The sequence below is a fragment of the Condylura cristata genome, unplaced genomic scaffold (genome assembly GCF_000260355.1).
Source record: "Condylura cristata isolate star-nosed mole 26May11 unplaced genomic scaffold, ConCri1.0 scaffold00026, whole genome shotgun sequence".
Classification (NCBI taxonomy): domain Eukaryota; kingdom Metazoa; phylum Chordata; class Mammalia; order Eulipotyphla; family Talpidae; genus Condylura; species Condylura cristata.
Window position 1 is genome coordinate 27191102 of NW_004567127.1, and position 9971 is coordinate 27201072.

A 9971-nucleotide genomic window follows, 5' to 3' on the forward strand; every position below is an offset into this window, starting at 1 on the left:
CATCTCAGAAATGGACATGCCCTGTCCTCTAAACAAATGACTTTCTCCTCATGATTAGTAACATGTTCAACAAGACTAATGAATGACAGAAAGGGCCCTTTGAAATAGTAGTGAACAAGCAATGAAAAAAATATATATCAGTTTTTCTTTGAAGTTATACCATCACATGAGCCAGTTATTTTTTTCAAGAGAATGTTCTTGCTATAAAGCAGTAGCTGTAACTAAAAAGAATATTAACAACAAAAGGGCCCCTCTCAACGCAATTCTAGAGAAAGCAAGTTTGAATTTAAATTACCCAAATTCCAAACTTGACAAATAGGCAATTCAGGCTTTAAAATGTTGAGGGTAAGATGTGCATTTTATCAACACCAATATTACTCCTACAAAATAGGTATGCCCTGACTACTTGAGCAAATTTCCTTTTCTTTCCTATTTGTCCTTCTCTCTGTCTGTCTATCATCTATCTGGCCATGGTACATATTTAATAATTTTCACAGAGCTTACCACCATTATAAATTATTTTAAATTTTTTCTCATTTAACTATGTATTAAATGAATTAAGAAATGAGTGAATAATATAACAGAATGACACATTTAAGTGGAGGTATTTTAGCTGTGTCCTTGTTCTGATTTTATAATTTAATTGGCTAGTCAGCGAACCTATGAATTAATTGCATAACTGTTCAGTTAGCTTAGACACAAAATGGCAGTGTCTAATGCAGAGAGCCCTAGCTCTGATAGAGAGACTTGGGGTTTACTGTGCTTTAACATTGACTAGATTTCCTAATTGTAGCAAATTACTTATCTCAAGTCTCATTTCATCTGCTATGAAATAAGGGTTGAGAGACAATGTGTTGAGAGGTGAAAGCACATAACCTATGGAAACTGACACTATGTTAAGCACTCAATAGGTTGAAGCTTTAGGACTTTCATTAGGGATGAGTTGTGGGTCTCATTACACAAAACAAGGTAATTTGTCAATGGTTCAACTGCAAGGAATGCCAAATAAAATTTTTCAATGTCCTTTCTTTTCTACATGTCAGTTTATAATTGGAATGGGAACATCCGTTATATGGCATATAAAAAAGTAACACTAAACTAGAAATATTTTTGAAGACTTTTGTCTTAGAGACAACCCACTGTATTTTGGAAATATTCCAAAGCTTTTTTCTACAAGAATATACTCAGGCAGTTACAGCAAGGAATGACTCTGTGCCAGTTCAGTGTTCTTTATTTCATATTGAATTGAGCTCATTGAAGGGGAATGATATATCAAGGACACTTAGTTGTAATAGGTTTGTGATTTTACAAATGCAATTCTGGTAAATACAAATGACTTGGCTTTATTTCTAACATTCACAAACATCATTTCAGCATAGAGAAAAGGATTTAAGCTGAAATACATCAAAATACATGACCTTCAGACATAAGCATTACCTCTAATTAAGCATTGTGGTTTTTTCTACTAATTCTTTCTACCTATTTAGGAAAAATTACCACTTATTTCCTTTTCTTTGGGTTTGGGGAAAACCCTCCTGAAAGGAAAAAAAAATCATTCTATCCTAAGAAATATGATTTTTAAATTAAAAACTCTATAAAGTAATATTTCTTCTCAAATAACATTATTGCTTAAGCCTTAGAACACAATTTTCTCTGAAGGCATCTTTTTAAATGTATTCTTATAGATATACTGACACACTCTTACAAAAAACAAACAAACAAACAAACAAAAAGCAGGTGGGTATAACACTAACCAATTGAATAACAATTATACATATAAGTGGAAACTGAATGGTTCAGAGAATTTCAACCTCAAAGTAAACTTCAAATTACTTATATATTGATGAGATTTTAATTTCTTTCTCTAATTAGAGTATACCTTATATTGTTAATCAGAGAAATGACTCAAGTTAAGTTATTTGTCTGAGTTAACAGTGGTTTGATTTACATTTTTTCATGTGCCTGTTGGTCATCTGTATGTCTTCTTTGGAGAAGTGTCTATTTAGATCCTCTGCCCCCCCCCCCTTTTTTTTTTCTTTTCTTGGTTGGGTTCTTTGTTCTCTTTTTATTGAGTTACATGAGTTATTTGTAGATCTTGGATATTAGGTCTTGGTCAAATTTATGTTGTGCAAATATTTTCTCCTACTTAGTAGTGTATATTTTTGTTTTAATGATAGTTTGCTTCTTTGTACAGCAGCTTTATAGCTTGATGGAATTCTAGTTGTTTATTTTTGCTTTTATTTTCCTTGTTGATGTCATTTCCAAATACAGTTCTAAAGCCGATACTATAGTGTTTCCCTTATGCTTTCTCCCATATGTTTAATGGATTTGGGCCTTATTTCCAGTTTAATACATTTTAACTCAGTTTTTATATATGGTGTGAAAGAGTTGGCTAGTTTCATTCTTCTGCATGTGGCTGTCCAGTTTTTCCAACAGCATTTTTTGAAGATACTTTCTTTTTCCCAGTGTGTACTCTTGGTTTATTTGTCATAGAGTAACTGTCCATATATATATATATATATATATATATGGGTTTATCTCTGGGTTCTCAATTCTATTCCATTGATCTGTGTATTTGTTTTTATTCTAAAACCATACTTCATACCAAATTTTAAAACTAAGTTAAAAGACTTGCTATCACTTAAGTGCTTGCATTCTAAGATAGACGGCATAATTTCTTTGGTTGAAGTAAAGCACTATATAAAGTTACCCTTCTCCACCTTATTTTTCTCATTTGCCTTCACTCCCTCTCCTACTTTCTCAATTGAATGATAGGTTTCATGTGGAAATAAGAGTAAGAAGGCCACTTGTTTTGGTAAAGATGAGTTGCTGGCATTAGATGATCACACTGCTTAAATAAATAAAAAAAAAAACCTATAAAAAATTGACCAAATAGTTAAAAATTAAGCTGCCTACCGTTTTGTATATTATGGGTCACAGCTGAAATTATTGAGAGAAGCAATGGACAAGAGTTAAACTCCACTTTTACTTTTTTTTTTTTTTCTCTGAAAGCATGCTGTATCAATAGAGAACAAACTGTGACACCTAAAAAACACCACTACATTTTTCTGACACACACTCTTCAAGTGTGGTGCAGGCAATCAAGTTGCAAACAGAGGGCACATCAGAGTTGAAGACTCCCCACAGAGGTAGGGATTTGGGAAACTTGGCCAGAGAGGAGGCAAAGAAAGTAACCCAATGGTATATTTAAATCACACTTTTTGGCTTCTTTAGCAACTCCTAAGCTATATGGGGAAGGTATGAAGATGCTTAGAAAAGAGAATCAATGAGAGACTGGAAAGCTAAGCAGACATTTCATGCTTGTATAATCTTGAGATAGTTTGAAGTCTAAATGCAACCATAATGACATTTAGGATCAGAATAGGAATAAGGATCACACACAACTAGTCAGGAATAATACTGACAGACTCACCCATAAAAGCATAAAACCAAAGTTTGACATGATCAAGTTTGACATGATATATATATATATGTATATATGTATATGTATATACACACATATGTATATATATGTATATATGCATGCATGCATACATACATACATACATACATACATACATACATACATACATACATATATATATGTCAGTTACATAACTTTCATGACACTCAAAACACCAAAAAAAAAAAATTACGGAAAGGTGAAAGGTAATCAGTGGAAAAAGACGTAGTAGTCACATAATCAGAGATGATCAAAATAATAATTATAGGCCTTCCCTGGTGGCGCAGTGGGTTAAAGCACAGCACTGAGAAGCTGAAGCCACTTCCGCATGAGTTCGATTCCTGCCTGCCCCGGAGGTGACCACATGGCGTGGCAGACCTCTCCTGACCTGCCCGCTGCTCCCCTCAGCAGTGTACTTCGTCGATCTGCCTGTTCTGCTCCCCACTCTGTCTCTGGTGAAGCCTCTCGTAATAATAATTATAGACAAAAATCACCAAAAAAACTGCAAGACAAGTAAGAACAAAAGATGGCAATGGAGAGAAACCAAGAATTTCAACAGATGCAGAAACCATCTAAAAACATTAAATGAAAAATAGAATAAATTTGTTTATGAGTCAGAAAAAAAAAACATTAAGTGAACATTCAAAGAACTGCAAATTATAACGTCGAAACTTAAAATCTGCAATGGATGTCGTTCTTAACCCCTCACCCTACAACTTGTAACTGCAGGGGGTAAATATATTACATAATACCTAATTCTGCCTTATAGAATTTTCATTCTCACGAACAAAAATCGAAATAACCTTTTTTTAAAAAGGGAAATAACATATTGCAACTCAAATTGTTTTCCATTGGTCATCAAGGGAAATTTCCTGTTTTTTGCACAATTGGAGTAATCCATTACTACCTACAGATAAAAGATTTTCACAGTTAAATTAATAATCGAATTGATTGTACAAGTCAATTAACTAAAAAATGTTCCAGATAAATTCATTGTATAGCTAGAGAAAAAACCCAGTTAAGCCTACCAGAGGAGGCCCTGCCACCCAGAACTGTAAAGACAAGCAGTTTTCTGCATATGCGCCCAGCTTCTAAGCATATGCTAGCTATGCAGCTGTGGCTACTGGCGGAGATGGTCGAGGGCTGTCAGGTGATCCTGGCAGAGGTACACCTGGGCTGTGGCCACCTCTGGGCTCCCAACGCCTATTAGGAGTGTGACAATTCCAGTTACCCCTCAAGTGCCCCTGACTACCCTTACTAGCTGCTATTGAAAGCTGGATCAAAGGAAACTAAGGAGAAAATGCAATTCATAAACCACAGAACGCAGCTTTCTGATACTAAGCGAAAGTTCACGCAGAGGATGGGGTTTATGACACTGACATCCACAAAATAGGTAGCAAAAGCTACACAATGGAACTTAGTCACTAGTGTATTGAGTTTTGAGTTCAAACCACAAGAAAGTGCTGCTGGGCCCTGAGGGGTGGGTGGCTGGGGACATTCCAGATTTTGAGCAGACATCTGCCCCAGGCCAATTCATTTTGGGGCCCTAATAGTTGAAGGAGTTCATTTCCATAGTAATACTGAGTGGAGGGGACGAAGGTGGGGCTTCATTCAGCCTGTTTGTCTGCATGCACCACGACACAGCTGCCCCGCCATGCTTCACTCCCTCCCACAGAAAGCTGCAGAGCAGGGAGGAATCTCTGTGGAAACTACTTACAACGTCAGGACATCGTCCTGGGCACCATCTCCCTCCCCAACATACCCCTCCTTACCAGTTCACACAGATGCCTGGTGACGGCCTGGATGCGGAATGCAAGGCGAGAGGCTGTGTTGCTCACGGACCCCACCGGAAGGGACCGAGTGCATGCACACAGGCGCAGGTTCCCGGATGGGAGGGTGCCCCTCTCCCACCAGTACTCCTGTGTGGCCGGAAGGCCAAACCTGCTACCCGGGCGGTGACGTGGAGGAGCACCAGTTCAATCGAAGGACACCTGACCCTGGGGCCCGTCCGGAAGGCTTTTGGGGCGCCTCCAGTTGCTCAAAGAACCTCAGGCTGGTCTGTGCCGTCCTACGCCTTGGTTGGTTTCACTTTTGATCTAGTTTTTCTTTTCCGTGTTTCTTTCTGGGTTTTCCTCTGCTTCAGAGATGAAGGGCCACATCACCCCAGTTGAACTGTCCCCACCTGTGAGGGGCACCCGGTCAGCCCTGCCTGCAACAGTCCCCAGGACTGAGGTGCTAAAGAAGCTGGGCCTTTCTTTGCTCGGCCTCAGCTGCCGCCGGAGACATGGGCTTCCATCTCATGAGTGGGCATAATAACTTGGAGTCACCTCGTTCCTGCTTTGATTTATTTGAAATCTAAGTGAAATATCTGTAAGGGGGAAAAGTGACTTCCAACAAAGGAGGATGTGGCTCATTGTTTTAAAAAATGTTTGGCGAGGGTCAAGGAAATTACATTTTATTTAGCAAAATTTATTTTGTAAATTAGGGTACAATATACTAAACCACAAAAATCTTCCTTACTTACAAAGGATTTTAATTTTCGGTAATTCTTTAACAAGTGGAAATAGAAACAATTTTATATATATATATAGAAAGAGAGAGAGAGAGAGAGAGAGTTTATTTTTACATCTTCTAATCTCCGTGGGCTTTCCATCTCCAAATCACCCTGTGCCATCACCATAGTCCAGTGCATTTCCTTCCCCCCACTGTTAGAGACAATAATTTTTTTTAAAAAAATATTTAAAAAAATATATTTTTTCTCATTTTATCGGTGTCTCTTTGAATTCAACTCTGATTATTCCTTTACATTTTCTCCTTGTTTCATTTTGCTTTTTCCCCAGTTAACTGCCTTTTCTCATTCTGAAGCTCTTTGAAACTTTCCCAACAAGTTTAGATGATAACGCAGATTTTTGTGACTATACCTTGATCTTTTTGGCTCCTGGGATTGTAGGAGTTCTTTACTTTACTTGCTAGGAAGGAAATATGTCTTCTTCCACAGTAAATAGACTGAAAGTCTTGAAAGCTGGTATATATCGGTCAATGGCATGTATGTCAATACATATTGCCAAAAAGTGTTTATCAGAAGATACTAAGGTGTAGAACTCTCCATATCTTCCTGAGTTTTAGCACTAGGACCCCAACAAGATCTCACAATGAAGGACCAGTAAAATCTTGTGCCTATGGCAATAATTATAACCACTGTGAAAATAGGCCCAGAACCTTAGTAACATTGCCGTCATCTCAAAGGGAAAAGATTTTATCAGAGCCTTAACTGACCTGAAGGAAGAATTTTTCTCTCACTCCAGCCCTATGTAACATTACTAACCTAAGAGAGGTGAATCAAAGCTAAGAATTACATTAGAGTGTCATTGAATAGGGACAAGGCCCATTTAAAGACTAATTTTATAAAATGATCAAACACTTTCTATAATTTTATGATAAAATTTCAATAAAAAAATTATGATAAAATTTCATTCTAAAATCAGAAGGAAATACTGTAAGTTAAAAGCAATAGTAGATATGAAAAATGCCTTTGATGTCTGTCTGGTTATTAGTATAGTGAAGGGAAAAAAGAATCAGTGAACTTACAGGATTCTAATAAAATACTCCAGTTTATAATAGATTATACACATTTTTCATTCTCATAGAATATTTATTAAGATACCAGATTTCTAGGTCATTCAGTACATATTAACACATTTAAGAGAAGAATCATATGAATATGAAGTTTGCTGCCAAAGCCAGTGGAATTAAACTAGAACTCAACAAAATATAAATAACTGGAAAAATGTCTAAATGCTTGGATATTAAACAGCATACTACTAAATAACCCATGGGTCAATGAAGAATTCCCCCAGAAATATGAAAATATAACCAATCAAAAATTGTAATGTGTAGTGAAACATTTCCTAGGTGGAAATGTATAATTTTAAATTTACACATTGGAAAAGTGAAAAAAAAATCAATTTTTTTATCTTACAAAATAGGAAAAAAGGTAATTTAACCCTAAGGCAAGTAGAAATGAGGTATTTATATTAGTGCTGTAAACCATGAAATTGAAGACAAGAAAACACTAAAGAAAATAAAGTGACTCAAAGTCAGATTATTTGAAATATTAATGAAATTGACAAAACTTGAGCCAGGCCAAAAAAACAGAAAGAGAAGGTAAACTATTCATATCAGAAATGAAATAGGGATTCACACAATTGAGCCAATACATTAAAAGGAAAATAAAAATATTAAAAACTAGTCAATGTCAATGATTTTGTTAAGGAAAATTGAATCAGTAATTAAGATATTCTAATAAAGAAAGTATTAGACCTTACAGGTTTCCTTGGGACTTTTACCACAGATTTAAGGATTAAATGTCATACCAACTCCATAATCTCTTCCAGAAGATAGATGCAAAGGGAACTACACCTATATTTATTATTAAAAGGCTGAATGCTTTTTACTTAAGGAAAAGTTAATGACCCTTCCTCTATGGAAGTCCTATTTAATGCAAGATATATAAAATATTAGAAGCATGCATATTAGAAACTAAAACTTTATTCATACTTCATATTTCATCGATACAAAATTTGTATGTCTAGAAAATCTATGTCTAGGAAATCAAAGTCTACAGATACCAAAAATCAAATCCTCTTGAAAGTAAAAGCATGACATTTTCCCTGTGTGCTATCAGTGAACAACAGAATTTTCAGACTAGTAAGTGAATACCATTTATAGTTCCAAGAACAAAATATGCACACAAAGGTATAAATCAAACAAGGTACACAGTTTTTATAGGGAAAAACACAAACACCAGTAATGATCTCAGTAGATGGAAAGTTATTTCATCTAGTCCATAGTTTGTAACCATCCTAATTTAACCTATAGATTAAACACTGTGCCAGTTAAAATCCCAGTCTTTAGAAACATTCTGTTTTTATGGAAAGACAAAGGAATTCACATAATACTGAAGGAAAAAGCACAGTGTTGAAGGACTCATCCACACCTACTTCAAGACTCACTACAATGCTATCATCAAAGACGCTGCAGTCTTCGCAAAAGAATGGATATCCTGATAAATGGAACAGAATACAAAATTTAAGACACATTCATGGAAATATAGTTGGATAATCTTTGACAAAGGCATAATAGTAATTTAGTGGAGAAAGGATAGTGTTTTCAATAAATGGGGCTGGATTAATTATATATTCCTTTTTTGAATGAAGCCAGACACAGATCTTCTACCTTTAATAACATTTAACTCATAATGATCCATATAATTAAATAAAAATACAAAAGTATAAAACTGGTAAAATATAGGACAAAATCTACATCGAATTTATGTGTGGTGATGAGTTTGGATATAAATCAAGGACACCATGAAAAAACATTGAATTAGAACTTTTAAAATTAAAATCTCTCAAAAGCACTATTAGTAAAATAAAAATTTGCATGCAATGGGAAAATACTTGCAAATATATTTGATATAGATACAGAATGTTTTATGAAGTATGAAACTAAAAAATAAATTGGACACAAATGGTAAATGAACATATGAACAGATGCAAGATATTCAATATCATGTAATTAGGGTTGCAAATTTAAACAAAAATTAAAAAAAAACAACCAAACATTTAAATAACGCATTGCAAACCAGAATGCCTAAAACCCAAAAATCTGATGATAGCATGATTCATAGTTCTAGGATTTCTCATTCACTCATAAGTACAAAAGGGTAGAACAACTTTGTATGAAAGTTTACTAGTTTCTTAAATGACTAATCTTTTTCTTATAAAGATTTATTTATGCAGGCCCTCCCTTGTGGTGAAGCAGGTTAAAGCGCTGCACTAAGAAGCTTAAGCCACTTCCGCATAAGTTTGATCCCCAGCTGCCCTGGGGAGATCCACATGGGGTGGCAGACCTCTCCTGTCTTACCTGCTGCTCCCCTCAGCAGTGTACTTCGTTGATCTGCCTGTTCTGCTCCCCACTCTGTCCCTGGTGAATCCTCTCACCCTCTGCATCTCTGGCAGAGGTGCAAGGGTGCTGAGAGGATTCCCAGAGACAGAGTGGAGAGCAGAACAGGCAGATGAACAAAGTACACTGCTGAGGGGAGCAGCAGGTAAGACAGGAGAGGTCTGCCAGGCCATGTGGATCACTTCCTGGGCCAGGGATGGAACTTGTACTGAAGAGGCTGCAGCTAGTTTACAGTGCTACTTCCTAACCAGTTGCACCACCAGGGAGGGCCTTAAGTGACTAATCTTAAACATGTTTCAGCATGCACACTCATAGATACTCAACTGGTATATAAACTAGTGCAAGGAAAGCCCACTTGCAAATTTTATATATTATAGTCATAGTTTTCAAGAACTGGAAACCAGAAGTTATTTTTTTTGGTAAGTAGATTAATGCCCAAACTGGTGAATTCATTAACAGTATTAAAAACACAATTTAAAGGTAAGAGCAAGATGGCAAGGTACTTGTAACCAAAATAGATACAAATAGAAACCAAAGCCAAAAC